Source organism: Nuphar pumila, chromosome 3 (assembly GCF_984573655.1).
Source record: "Nuphar pumila chromosome 3, dmNupPumi1.hap1.1, whole genome shotgun sequence".
Taxonomy (NCBI): domain Eukaryota; kingdom Viridiplantae; phylum Streptophyta; class Magnoliopsida; order Nymphaeales; family Nymphaeaceae; genus Nuphar; species Nuphar pumila.
In genome coordinates this window covers 33,930,998-33,946,257 of record NC_143251.1, presented here as the reverse complement: position 1 = coordinate 33,946,257, position 15,260 = coordinate 33,930,998, and the positions used below count along the sequence as shown (strand labels likewise).

General features: G+C 37.3%; 1 protein-coding gene across 11 annotated transcripts in view; it reads right to left on the bottom strand.

Moving 5' to 3' along the window:
• Positions 1–15,260, bottom strand: part of LOC149842539 (transmembrane and coiled-coil domain-containing protein STS1-like) — a 158,952-nt gene that overhangs the window by 40,027 nt on the left and 103,665 nt on the right. Inside the window, exons 16-17 of one of the 11 annotated variants that reach the window (XR_016430780.1) lie at positions 3,009–3,076; positions 2,543–2,564 (exon numbers count right to left, since the gene is read on the bottom strand). The exons of 9 other annotated variants lie outside the window; for them this stretch is intronic. The gene's annotated coding sequence lies outside the window, so the exon portion shown is untranslated. Of the gene's footprint in view, positions 1–810; positions 1,617–2,542; positions 2,565–3,008; positions 3,077–15,260 lie in introns of those variants that run through there. One more of the 11 variants, XM_089999262.1, reaches the window with a different exon arrangement.

The following is a 15,260-nucleotide window of genomic DNA, read 5'->3' as shown; positions in this document are numbered from 1 at the left end:
AGGTATTTCATAGCCTTCACACAGCAATGCTGACAATTTCAGAGAGAGCATGAGTTCCCACTTTTCAGAAGTTGCTAAAGGGAAAAAGAATAATACATGTTGAGAGTGGTGATTCGAGGAGGGGGAAGAGAAAAAAAAAAGAAGGCTCAAGAGAAGCCAATATTAAGAGTTTTTCTTTAAGCGCTACTCTTGGAGCATAACCTGACATTTGTAGCTATAATTCTTAAACACAGTTGAGCATGCGATGTCGCGGCCGGACAATGGCTTCATTCTTTTAATGCTACAAATTCATTTTGTTTTTAAGAACTAGTAGATGCCATAACTATTATTGGTTCTAGGTATAAAATGCCCTCATACTGCGATTTGAGAGGGAACTTTCTTGATGCCAATATGAGGAAGGTACAAAATTATTGTAAATAAATAAAACAATCAGGGAAGGATATAAAGTGCGGCATAATGGCAGACGAATAGAGATAAAACAAACCTCAATAATTTTTTTTATACTATCCAAAAAGAATTATGTTTTGGAAATTAACTGAGATGTGCCCAAGACCTCAGATGTTTTGTGTACAATTTTTTATGAGGTTGTGCAGGAAGTTGGACCTACAAATGTGATCCAATTTAGCAAACTATAGGGCAACAAATAGAGAACTTGCAGAGAGTAATGAGACTTTGCTGACTTTTCTGAACTCCATGTGAAACCCACAAAATAAACCTCATGCTTGAGGACATTGAGAACATAAATGAAATAATATAAATAGTTGAAGCTTGCTAATGAATAACAAAGTTCATTAAAAATCATACATGAATGTTGAATTTGATGAGGATACACAAGGGGGCAAAGTTGATTCGTAAGGCAGTCATTACATTTGTTACATATTATTTGACAGTGCAAAGTCTAGTTAAAAACAGAAATTTACCAAAACAAATGTTTTTATCAAATGGATCTGTTGCATAACCCCATGCACAAAAAACAAAAGTAATAGGTACTTTTTTCAAGAGCAGTTTTTGGGAAGCGTGTGAAGTTGTTGAACAAAATCATACCCTTAGTCAGGGCGATTAGAATGATAGACAGTGGAGACAAACCAGCAATGGGTTATCTATATCAAAACATAGACAACAAAAGAGGCTATTGGAAATAATTTGAAAGGGAAAGAGACCACACATGCCTATAAGGCGGTTTATAGATGAGAGGTGATTGGGAAACTTCACCGTTCACTTTATGCTGCAAATTACTATTTGAATCATGATTTAAAATATGCTTCTAAGTTAATATTTGACAAAGGGGTCAAAAACGGATTATTAAGTTGCAATGAGAGGTCGGTCCCTAATTATGAGGTGCAGTGCTTTATTCAAACTCTATCACACTGTGACCTTTATAATATGAGAAGACAAGGTGCATTAAGGAACTCTAGTAACAAACTCTATCACACTGTCACCAAGTAACTTAATTCATTTCATAGAATTCAATTTATTTTTTTTGCTTATAGTGTTTGTTGTTTTGTATTTATTGCTCAATGGTTACTATTCTTTTTATGCCTTTATTTAGATTTGTGATGTAGGTTTTGCAAGTGATGCTCCCAAATTAGATATCTTGCTTGTATCTTGAGCCATACCTGCAGTGCAAGTCGAGGTGAGAGATTTATTGGAGTGTCTTTGAGCAAATACATGCAAAGAAAAGAAATCACTTGGAGCACAAAAGTCTGAATGACCTACTATTTGTTCACTACCAAGGTTTTTAAAAGTGTGAGGCTTAATGAGGTGTTTTTAAAAAATATTATTGAAGCGTAAAACCCAATAATTTTTCAAGACATTAAAGAACAAAAAATCTTCAGCTATTAAAATAAAGTACTTCATGGACTATAAAGCATCTCTTTTGCTCTCTATGTATACAACAACTACGCCTTCATCCCAAAATAATTGGGGTCGGCGATATGAACCAAAAAAGAAAATCATTATGGGTCTTCCACATGAATCCTTCTCCTCCAATCATTTCTATCCAATGCCATGTCCTTGGTGAGGTTCAAAGCATTCATATCCTTTCCTATCACCTCCATCCATGTCTTCCTACCTCTTTTAACTAATATATTTTCCCATTTCTCCATCCTTCTAACTGGAGCATCATTAGGCCTTCGCCGAATTTGCTCTCTCTCTCTCTCTCTCTCTCTCTCTCTCTCTCTATATATATATATATATATATATATATATATATATATATATATATATATATATATATATATATACACACAGTCACTCTAAAGGGTATCAAATGAACGACTTTTGTTCCATCAAGAGTTCTATTTATGTGTATCACAAACATATGGGTACAACGAAGTTTACGTACGAAGCCACTTTTTTATTTTTAATCAATAAAAACTGTGTCAGAGTCATGTCATCTTGTCATAGTGTGTGTGAGTCACATCATCAATACACACCCTCTAGATGGCATGTCATTGTGACATAGGGGTGGGTAACACAAGTATGCGAAAAATCCGCTAATAGGGCTCCCTTCCCAAATTCTTCCTCAAAGGGGTTGGCAAGAGGTTCCCTTCCTCTGAAAAATTCTGAAGGTAAACTGTTTTTCAACATTAACGTAGACTAGAACTATGAAAGAGTAGGTCCAATCAGCTCATGGGTTATCAGATGGACCCCATCTTGGATTGGACCTATGTCACAGGGACTCGGCAAACCGGGTGCCACACCCACATCGACGTGACGCGACGCGGGTGCAGCACCCGGTGCGGTCAACCCGAGGTCCAATTTTTTTTATTAAAAAAATATATATCTTCTGGGGGGCGCTGCCCCCCAGAGCCCCCCGCCCGCTGACTGCGCAGCGGGACCCGTGCTGGGGGGAGCCCCCGGACCCCCCTTTCTGCACAAAGAGGGTGCAGGGAGGGGGCTCGACCCCTCCCCTGCACCCACACCCATGTGACATAGGATTGGACGTATATTAACCATTGGGTAAAAGGGACAGATGGTAGAAATTTATGTATGGCATCTCAACATACCAGCTTATTACACTTTTTCTGGATGAGGATGTGAAATACAATGTCTCCTTAAGCAACCATGGGTTTTCCTGAGAAGATATCAATAAAGTTTCTTGAGAAGATATCAGATACTTTTAATGGGGTACTATCAACAAGGGAATTTCTTGAGGAATTTAACAATAATGGGTTTTTCTGAGAAGATATCAGTAAAGTTTTGGTAAACAAGAAATTCTGAAACACTTAAAATTTCATAAAAAATTTTGATGCTTCATTGTAATGTTTACAAGCAATGTCATGTTTGTTGAGAGATGTAATACTTCATTGTATTTTAGTTTGTGATACCCCTGTCTTGTATATATCATTATGTATGTGGTATTCCAGTCCATTTTACATGACTGTAGAGTCAATGTTTGTGGGTCATGTTAAATTGTAGTATTCATTTTAAATATGTATGTTAATATGTATATGCATTTAATGTGTATATATTAATATATAAGGGGTATTTTTGTAATTTTCTATTTTATTTTATTTTAATTATGTAATAGGTAGTGCCCCTTAGGGACACTAGTAAAAATGTTATTAGCCGTTGGACTAGCCCAACGGCTAGTTGAGCTCTCTCCCATACTCCCTCTCTTGTGTATATATGTGTGGTGAACCCACACATTTTTACGCTTTTATCAAGCATTTTAGCAATATAGTTATTTATCTTTTTATGTGTGTTCTTGCCCATAAGTGGCTTGTGTTCTTGTTTGTATTGGCCCATAAAAGGCTTGTTGTACTTGTGCACATATTTGTAATTGTGTAAGCCCTTAGTGGCATTTATTTGTGCACTCTCGCATTTCATTACATGGTAGAGATCGAGGGTTCGTTGCTTTGAAAAGCTCTCCATCAACGTTGTTATCCTCCATCATCTTCTTCTTTTTATCCCTTCTTTTCTTCTCCATGGCCGACAAAGAAGTTACGATTGTTCCCATCAAGTTCGATGAGAGCAACTACAACATGTGGGCCACAATGGTAAAGAGGATTTTGGTTGGAAAAGACTTGTGGAAAAATGTTAATGATTTCACACCGGAACCTCGGCCCATTGTGGGAGAAGACTGTTTGATAAAGGAAGAAACTCTTAAAGGGAGTGAGAGAAAAAAAAGCTCTCTTGGACTACAAGAAGACTTACAAAGAATGAGAGCTTGGCCATGTCAAGGTTTTATCCCTCTCAAGAACAAATACAGGTCACCATTATCCATCGCAAGAAAATTCCACCTCTATATGAAGTGTTAGCCAAATTATTTATGGAGAAAATAATAATGAAGACCGTTTGAATCCAACGAGACCAAAGATAATGTGTTGTCCGTTTCTAGACCCGGTGCCAACACAAATACATACAAGCCAAAGTTGTCATTCTAGGAAACAGGAGCGAGAAGCGATTTGGAAAGCAAAAGCGAGACACTTATAAAATTTTAGGAAGCAGGAAACGTGGGATGACTTAGAAGCGAATTGGGAATCGTCTCGAAAGCGAGAGGGAAAGCGAACCAAAAGCGACTAGGAAGAGAATCAAAAGCGACTAGGAAACAAAGAGGGAAGCGAATAGGAATAGAGTTTTCCTGATATTGGGCAAAAAAAATTTTAAAGGCTCCAAGCCCCCCCAACAAAGAAAATTCACTTCCTGATATTGGAAAACGTGCAGGAAGCGAGTGAGAAGCAAAATGGGAAGCACACTTCCCCATAATGAGAAGCACACTTCCCATTTAAAAGGGTTGCTTCCCTGTATGTTTCGGAAGCGAAACGTTCCGAAACACATTTCGAGGAAGTGCGCTTCCTCGAGTCCTATAGCGTTTTCGGTAACCCTAATACAAGCCTCCTCACTTCACCAAGCCTAATTTCGAGAAGCCACATAACAATTATGGGAGAAAAAAGATTGTTGATTAAAATTATGGAGAACCAAAACACATCAAGTTGTATTGTCCAAAATTCAAAGTAAGACATAAGAAGAGGGTGGTGACGGTAGATGCTTCTCAAGGACAAAAATGGAACCAATGGAGATTCTAGATCCATTGGAACCATGACGTTGTCCCAATTGGTGAAGGCTCTACAACCGCTTCTCAAATGATCGTTTTCTTCCATCATGATCTTCTTTTTCACTTGTTGGTAAGATCTCTTGCTGCTTGGATTTCGGTGCCTCTTTTCATATGACTCATAATGATTCATTACTTTCGCTTAAACTAATTCAGATAAAACTAATGTTTTTACTGTTGATAGTTCCTCTTTCGACATAAAAAGAATTGAAATTTTCAAAACATTTTCAAACTTTTATATTCCTAAAGTTAGATTTGTTCCAAAACTTAATTTAAATCTTCCTTATGTTTCATAAATAGCCGACCATGGTTGTAGTGTCTCCTCATTAGACCAATGTTTGATGCAAGATCTTTAGTCCAGGAAACAGATCAAGAAAAAAGATCTCTATTACACGGATCAATTAATTATTCCAAAAGATACTTTTTGTTATAATATACAAAATATGGATATACTTTTGTGGCATCAAAGGCTAGGACATCGTAGCATATCCAAATTATCCAATGTACCTCATTTGAATATATTTTGTAATAAAAGTTTTTATTGCACTGATTGCATTCTTGGAAAGATAAAAATTATTTCTTTTAAAGAGATGACTTTTTCGCCACTAAACCACTTGAATTAGTACACTCGGATGTGTGAGGCCCGACACCTATTGTCTCTAAAGGTGGTTATATTTATTACATGATTTTGTGGATGATTACTCCAGATATACTTGGATTTACTTTTTTAAGGGCAAATAAGAAATTTTAAAAACTTTTCACAACCTTGTTAAGAATTTGTTCAAAACAAATATATCTATGTTTCGCTCGTATTCAGGAAAAGAATTTATGTCTAATGATTTCAAAAAATATTTAGAGACTAATGGTATTTTGCACCAAGATCTTGCGCCAATAAACCTCAACAAAATGGATTGGCCAAGAGAAAACATAGATATATAATAAAAACCACTAGAACTCTGCTTATTTCAAGACATGTTCCAAAGGAATTTTGGGCCAAGGCTTCGCTTACCGTCGTATATCTTATAAACAGGGTCCAACTAAACTTCAAAATATCTCTCTTTTTGAAAAACTTTACAAAATTTCCCTTGATTATTTCAGATTAAGGACTTTTGGACGTAAAAGATTTGTCCTTACAAACAAAAATGATAAACTATCACCTAGGGAAATACCTTCTGTTTTTCTTGGATATGGTGAAAACCAAGAAGGATTTAGATGTTATGGTTTCGAAAATGATAAAGTTTATATTTCAAAAAATGTCTCATTTATAAAAAAAGAAAGCTTCTTTAATCAAAATGTGCCTAAGAAAGCTAACGGCTATTGTTTTTGTTGGAATTGCTTCCTCAAAGCCATGATGAATCTTTGAGTAATGATATTATTGATGAAGAACCTTAACTCAATAGTCAAGGTGGTGCAAGTAATGACATAGACAAAAGTGAACCTATGGTTATTCAATATAGTAGGAGAGAAAATGATAGGCAACCTAGTGCATTAGAAAGGGACTCCAATATAGAAATTCAAGAACCAAGTACTCTTAGAAGATCTGATAGAGTCTAAAGACCACCTGATAGATTTGTGTCACATGAATCATTTTCTTCTCAATATAGAGCATGTTTAGTTAAGATATTCTCCTATTTTAAACCAATTACATATATCCAAGCTAAAAAAAGGTGTCATGAATGATAAATTAGAGGCTCTAGAGAAGTCCAAAACTTGAGAAATAGAAGACCGACATAAAGAAAAAAAGATCATACGTTATAGATGGGTTTACAAAGTAAAAATCAAGAGTGATAGAACCTTAAAAAGATACAAGGCTAGATTAGTAGTTAAAGGTTATCCTAAAGAGTATGGTATAGATTACGATGAAACCTTTGCACTTGTAGCCAAGATGACCTCAGTTAGAACGCTCATTGCAACGACCCCAACTCATACACGTTAAAAAGTGAAAAAAAAATTCTTTTTTTTAAACATTTGCGGAAACATTCCCAAAGACCCGAGGCCTTTACAGTCATAATCAATCCACAATCACAAGGGATCTCACACTACCATCATCCAAACCAAACCAACTTTATTAATCAAAAGCATAGAGTCTAAGAACAAGATATAAAAAAATATAAATGAATACAAAAGTGGAGCCACGTTGTCCCTAAGTAAAGCTGTCAAGTGTAACCTTCGTAGTAGCAGGTCCCCTCACTAGGTCTCAAAGGCTGTGAAAAATATATAAATAAGGGTATCAAAATCATAGATCATGTGTACGAGTCCCTCTAATGAATCAAATAAGTAAAAAAAACATAAATAAGATTCACGCAACATTTTAGAAGTCTATAATTACAACAAAATTATTATTCAATTAATCATTCATGCAATAAGGAACAATTATTAAACAATTGAGAATACTATTAAGCAATAGAGAACATTATGCATACATTAAAGGGCAGTGATCATGCGACCATCATATAATACAAGAGAAAAACAAGTAAATATACATGATCTAATGCATAACAGGAATATGCATGATATCAATGCACATGGATGAGTAAACTATTATCTTTTATCAAAGTTTTCTTTTATATACATGTCTTTATTAAATGTACTCAAATTTTTATTCTTTTTTTTTACCGTTGCCCGCGGATACTCAAAACGGGTAAACAAATTTCTTAGGTCAAGTTAGCTTCCCAGTTATAGCTCAGCACACAATTTGTATTTTATTACTGGGTTTCACACTTAGCCCTCAACCGATATCAGGAATCAAGCATCATCCATCGGAACATTAGAAATCAACATCTAATGTCGGGCCAACAGGGAAATCAACATCCACTGATGTCACTTTCTTGGTATACCAATAACAACAGTTGTATCTACACACCACCCCTAGGCAAAGTGGCGAAATCTCCTTAAAACTGTGCCCGGGAGGTGAACCACCTAATTGGTTTCAGGGGCATAAACGCACACGGAGTTTTAGTATCCTCGTGGTTCTCTAAAACCGCAGTCCAGGATTCCCACACTAAAGCAGGGTTATCTAGGAAAAACGTGAATTACATTATTCTCTTATTTTTATCTTTTTATTATTTCAAATTCTTTATTTTGCAAGTCAACATGCAAAACCAACAATATACGTTTCGCAAATCAACATGTGAAACTTATCACAGGACCAAAGCCCGTGGCAACATCGAGCAGTGCAATTAGTTCAATAAATATTAAGTTGATTTTTGCAATGCATAAGAAAAACTAAACATAGAGCAACACCTGCTCAAGGCCCACACGGCCTACATCGTGGCTCCACTTTTTTATTCTTTTATATCTTGTTCTCAGACTCTATGTTTTTTATTAATAAAGTTGATTTGGTTTGGATGATGGTAGTGTAAGATCCCTTGTGGTTATGGATTGGTTATGACTGTAAAGGCCCCTGGTCTCTGAGAATGTTTCCGCAAATGTTTAAAAAAAAATAATAATTTTAACTTTTAGCCATGTATGAGTTGGGGTCGTTACACTCATAACCATAACTACTGTTAAGGGTTGGCTCATTTATCAAATGGACATAAAAAATGCATTTCTAAATGGTGAATTAAAAGAGGAAGTCTATATGGACCCACTGAAAAGTTTCTTTATTTAAAAAAAGCATTATATGGTTTAAAATAGGCTCCTAAAGTCTGGTATGATAGGTTTAGTTATGTTATAATTAAACTTGGGTATAAATTCTGTTACACTGACACTATCATGTTTGTTAAGTCCTCTCCACTTGAATTAATTGCATATTCTGATTCCGACTGGGGAGGAGATTTCAACTACTGGTTTTTGTGTCTTTTTAGGTGACTCGCGAGTATCTTGGAAGTATAAAATGCAATAAAAAGTATTTCTATCATCTACAGAAGCCGAGTACCACACTAATGACTAATGCGACATAAACATGTGTGGTTGAGAAGGTTACTTGAAGATATGGGGCTATATTGCAACCACCTTCAAAGTTATGACGTGATAACAAGAGCGTCATTTATATAGTTGGCAATCATACGTTTTATGAAAGAACTAAGCATATTGAGATAAATTTCCACTGTGTTTGTGAGGAATATTTAAAGACTATCACATTGCTCAACGTTGCATCAGAATATCAGTTGACTGACTTTTTCACCAAGGCGCTTCCATCTCCTCGGTTACATTTCTTACTTGACAAACTTTCGGTGTTATCACTATAAGTTTGAGAGGGTGTTAAATTATAGTATTCATTGTAAATATGTATATAAATTTAATGTGTATATAGTATTAATATATAAGGGGTATTTATGTAATATTTTCTTTTCTTTTCTTTTATTTTTTATTGTCTTAATTATGCAATAGGTAGTGCCCCTTAGGGGCACTATAGTAAAAATGTTATAGCCGTTGGAGCTAGCCCCAACTAGTTGTTGTGCTAGTCCAACGGCTAGCTCAACTAGCCGTTGGACTAGCCCAACCACTAGTTGACCTCTCTCTCTCTCTCTTGTGTGTGTGTGTAAGCACTTAGTGGCATCTATTTGTGCACTCTTGCATTTCATTACATGTCATAAAGGTTGTTTTACTCCAACTTTAGAAAGGCTGCTAATGGTTGTAGTGTTGGCCCTATTTTTATTGTAACTTTCTCATTCTTTGTTTAATGAAGTTTCCTTTTGTGCTTCCTATAAACTTCTCTATACTAGAGTTCATCTTCTTTCCTTGATATGGTATCAAAGCCATAACATATTGAAAGAGAGGGCAGAGATTGTGACCAGAAGGAGGAGACTCCATTCATCGGATTATCATGTCATTGACGTCATCGTAGTTGTGGTTTTTTGTAAAGCTGTTGGTACAACAATTTTCTTGTACGTTTTGTGTGCTATAGTATTTATATCTACAACATATATTGGATCTTACTTGGTTGTATTGACTTTGCGCAAGGCCTTTGAGAAATTTGGAGTTTGGGGGTTGGTGTGAGATGGATAAAAAGGAGAATATTCAACTCATTCTAGTCAAGTTTGATCACACTAATTATGCTTATTGGGCTAAATATAATATTGTGTGTTTTTTCATGGGTTTTAAATTCTAAAATTCAAAATTTTTGGCTAAGTACTTTATTGGATACGATAAATATCATGGAAAATATTCTCTAATATAGGTGACATCAGCTGGGTCTGGGTGTGGCCCACGACCCACTAACAAGACCAAAACAAGACGATTAATATTTGTAAAACTTTTCATTTTTAACCATTAAATTCGAGCAAAAATCGAGTGAAATTCAGAGGCGAAAATCAAGTAGAAATACCATTAGATGCATCTCATAATTCTAAGAACATTGGTATATGATTTTTCTAAAATCGGGTTGCACTTGGCCCGAAAATCGCATTTTTCAAAAATGACCCGACTTTATTTTTACCTTTTTCTGGATTGGATCGGACTGGATCTTATCCGTTTAAACCGAGTTAACATGGATCTAGACCCAGTCCAAGACCCATATAGATTTTGGATATGGATTTGGATCTTAGATCTAGATCTGAAATCCAAGTACAACTAATTTAAAACTTTAAAATCAATTTAAAGGTTAATTTGAGTAAGAATTCTGCTATGAGAGGACTTCCAGAGGGGGCAACACCCTCTGAAATATTCTAAAACTTAATTATTTAATAATTAAATATTAATTAATTAATAAAAATATTAATTAATTAAATTTCAAAATTTATTTATTGGATAAGGTAGAGTTCTACATGGAGTAGAACTCTACCCAGATAGATCTTCTAGAGGGGGGCGTCACCTTCCAGATAAACCTCTAATAAAAAAGAGATAAGATAATGAGAGGTTAGAGAGATAGAGTTCTAAATTTTATAGAACTCTATCTTATATAGGATAGTGATCTCTAGAGGGGGGCTCACCCTCTAGAGGAGCCTTTTAGAGATAAGATTAAAAAAAATTATAAAGAGTGTAACTCGTCTCTCTCTCTCTAGATCTTGTTTTCTAGAGAGACAGAGAGAAGGAAAAAGGGAAACGAAAGAAAGAAAAAAAAAAAAGAGAACAGAGAGGGAAAGAGAAGAAGGAATAATAAAAAGAAAAGGGAGAAATTGATCCATCCTTTTCACCCTATATCCGACGGTTTTCCGGTCTATTTTTGTTTCCAAACCAAAGTACGGGTTTCTCTCTAAGTTTTTACGGGAAGCAATAGGTAAAAACTTGATTCATGTATGGGTTAGAGAAAAAAAAGGAAATCCGGTTGTGAAACAATATATATTTAGGTATATGTATTGTCGATTTTAGTAGATTAATGGATTCCTATCATTTTTCATATATATGTTGATTTCCCTAATTCATGTCTGAAAATATATGTGTAAATACATATTCATACCTATCAATTTTATTTATTTTTGTACATGCATATTACCATGTTCGTAATTCATGCATCAAAAATATGTTTATGCCATAAAGTCAGTTGGTTTTATCGATGTATTTAAGACATGCATGAAACTTTAGACTATTGATTTTTTTGATGTTCATATAGTTAAATATGCATGCCTGCCGATTTTCCTTTCCGTTGGTCATTCGTGCTGTTATATATATATATATATATATTATGCCTTGGTCGACCCTTTTGATCATATACTTGATTATGTGTATACATATAACCCATGCGTGATGAGTTTCTTTTTCTTTTAAGCATCGTTTCTGAAAAAAAAAATTAATGTATCCAGTTACGTTGGCAGCCTTGTGCATATCGAACAACATATGTGGACAAACCTGTCAGCAACATGTGTCAACAAATCTGGACAAGTCTGCCGACTGCTTGTGCCGACATATTTGGACCAAATCGGACGAGATTCGCATGGGTGCAAATATAATCAAACTTGCTGGCCTAGATTGGGTGCAAATCTGATCAGACTTGGCAATGCCTTGCACAGGTGCAAATCTGATTAAACTTGTTGGCCTGCATTGGGTGCAAATCTGATCTGACTTGCCGACCCTTATTGGGTGCAAATCTAATCAGACTTGCCGACCCTTATGGGGTGCAAATCTGATCAAGACTACCCAATTATTTTTGTTTCGCAAGCTGATCAGACTTGTCAATCTATACATGCATATAATCCATCGTTGATAATTATATTATTTTTTCAGCATGTTCTGATGATATATGATTCAAATTTTTTTCCTCATGCCTATATATATATATATATAGATATATATATATATATATACACACACACGCTTAGGTATTTTCGTCAAGTTCATAGTATGTGAATCTGATCGGAATTACTAAGTTTATGAGTATGTGAATTTGAACAAAATTGTTGTGTTCAGGTTCACACTCATTTTGGCTACAGGCTTATGTATTTGATTACGTGTTTGATCGGTTATGCATGTTTATACATTCAAATGCCACGTTGCAATTGTGCATATCATACTCATGAATATGAAATTTATTGGATGTTGGCATAAATATAGTCATATGCATGTTTATGCATGGAATTGATCATGTTAAAGTGTTTTGCAAGCATCGATTGGCATGTATATGCGTTTGGTTTCATGTGCAGATGTTCCCTTGCGACTTACATTGTACAATTGCGCTTAGAGTCTGTTTTGCTTTTGTTGAGTCTGATGTAAGCTGCCCAGTTCAGGTGAATCAATACCCCAAAGGGGCAGCCCGTATACTTGAACTATAATAGCCTGCGGGCAAAATTGTGAATGAAGTAAATGCGTTAAGCTTTCTTTTGTTCACCCTCGTTGTGATTGCTTCTTGTGATTGCAATTTCTCTTCCTCTATTCTCTCTTGCTCTCTTGCACTCTGATTACAAACTTTCACGATCGGCAAGCGAGCTGACAAGTAGGCTTGCGGCGGTGAGGAAGGACCATCGCGCCGCGCTGGCCCATCGAAGGAAATAGGCCTGTGACAAGTGGTATCAGAGCCAGGTTCTCGTGCTGGGGAAGGGACACTAGAGTTGGTGTCGACAGACACGCCGACAGGCTGCGATTTGTGAGCAAGACATCGTGGCGCCTTATCAAAACTTGCACAACACCAAAGGCAAGGCAATTACCGAAGCTGAGGAGATGGGTTCACCTCGGGGCCAAGAAGAGTTGGCCGCAACTATTAACAAGTTGGTGGAAGATGTGACTTCGCACGAGAAAGCGATTTCACGCGCATGTGAATCATTCAGTGGACTGAATGATGTGGTGGCGAGCCTGTAAGAGAAGGTAAACTTACTAATAAAGCATGTCACTTCATTGACGACTACAGTGGCCGACTTGCAGACTGAAGTAGGAGAGCTTCAGTTGAAGAACCGTACGTTGCAGCGGACAGTGACCCTAAATGGCAGAAATTGTGAGAAGCCATCAAGGATTGATGTGCCAAGACCCGCGAAATTCAATGGTTCTCGTGATAGCAAGGTCATTGAGAACTTTTTGTTCCAAGTAAAAGACTACTTGGATATCCAGAATGTGATCATTGAGGATCTGAGGATTAAGGCCGCATCAACCTTACTTGATGGAGATGACATCGCTTGGTGAAGCGGAAGCGCAACAACATGGAGAGGGGTCAATGCGTGATAGACACCTTTGACAACTTCAAAATGGAGTTGCGCAACTATTTTATGCCAAGAAACACGCAGAGGCAGGCGTACCGGATGGTTCGTGAGCTCAAACACTCTGGTTCGTTGCAAGACTATGTCAGAATGCTCCAGAAGCTTAAGCTGGAGATACCTAACATGCCAGAAGACGACATGCTCAACTGGTTCATTATGGGACTTCAACCATGGGCACAGTCTGAAGTGGAAAGGAGCAACCCTAGTATTTTGGAAGATGCATATGTGGCAGCCGAGCGCTTAGTTGACACTAAACGTAAGCCTTTCACTCCATCCACCAAAGTCGAGAAGAAGTCTGACCACGGAGGCAAGAAGGATGAGCGGCGCGATGATAAAAGTGAGGCGTCAACACACCATCAATTCGAAAAAAACAGAACTACACAAAGCACAACAATAGCAACAAGGGTGTGGTTGTGACATGTTGGTTCTGTGGCGATAGGCACATCGCCAGGCAATGCCCAAAGCGCCTCGTGAAGGATGATGGACAAGCCAACGTTGTACAGAAAGAATGCAACGATACTGAATGTAGTGACACTGAGACGATGCAACCAAGGATGGGGGCTATGCGATCGATTAACGCAACTAGAAGTTGCACGGCTAAGAACATGCAGGTCAGTAAGGAAGTTATGTACTTGAAAGTCATTATGAATGAAAAGTCTATTTCAGTAATGATAGACTCAGGGGCCACACACAATTTTGTCTCGCGGGAAGAGGCAGAGCGGTTGGGCTTGAAGCATGTGCCAAAGCAGAGGACCATCAAAACGGTAAACTTTGAGGCCAAGCCCATCCTTGGTGAAGCAAGAGACGTGGCTATTCAAGTGGGGAGTTGGGTAGGCAAAGTCAACTTCTCTGTGGTGCCCCTGGACGATTTCAAGGTGATTTTGGGTATGGAGTTTCTGGAAGCTAGAATGTTATAATGCTGCCAAAGTTTAACACGTTGACGATCATGGGGTCAGACTTGTCCCACACAGTACAGTGCCTTGCGCAGAAAGGCAAGTCTTCAGTGCTATCGACAATGCAACTGAAGAAGGGTGTTAAACATGGAGAGCAGACATTCTTAGTTGCAGTGCACGCAGAAGAAGGAAAGGTAGAAACAACAGTGCCGTCGACCCTAGCCCCACTATTAGAGGAATTTCGGGGGGTGATGCCTCCGAAATTGCCAAAGCGTCTTCCGCCAAAACGTGAGGTCGACCACAAGATTGAGTTGACCCCGGGAGCAAAGCGTCCTGCAATGGTTTCATATCGTATGGGGTCAGCTGAGCTGAAGGAGCTGCGCAGGCAGCTAGATGAGATGTTGTATGCATGCATTGTTCGTCCATCGAAAGCCCCATTTGGTGCCCCAGTCCTTTTTCAGATGAAACATAACGGCTCCAAGCGGTTATGTGTGGATTACCATGCTTTAAACAAAATCACGGTGAAAAACAAGTACCCATTGTCATGTAATGAAGTGCCAAATGAGAAAGGCAAAGTCTCCAATCGAAAGCACGGAAGCACGCACATACACAAGAGGCCACAAAAGGGCAAAATAAACCACAAAAGTGGTCAAGCACAAAAATAGGTAAAAAAATATATTTCACTTCATAGAATGCTTCACTAGAAGCTTGAGAAATACATGGGGCTGTGCCCCTTACTTATACACA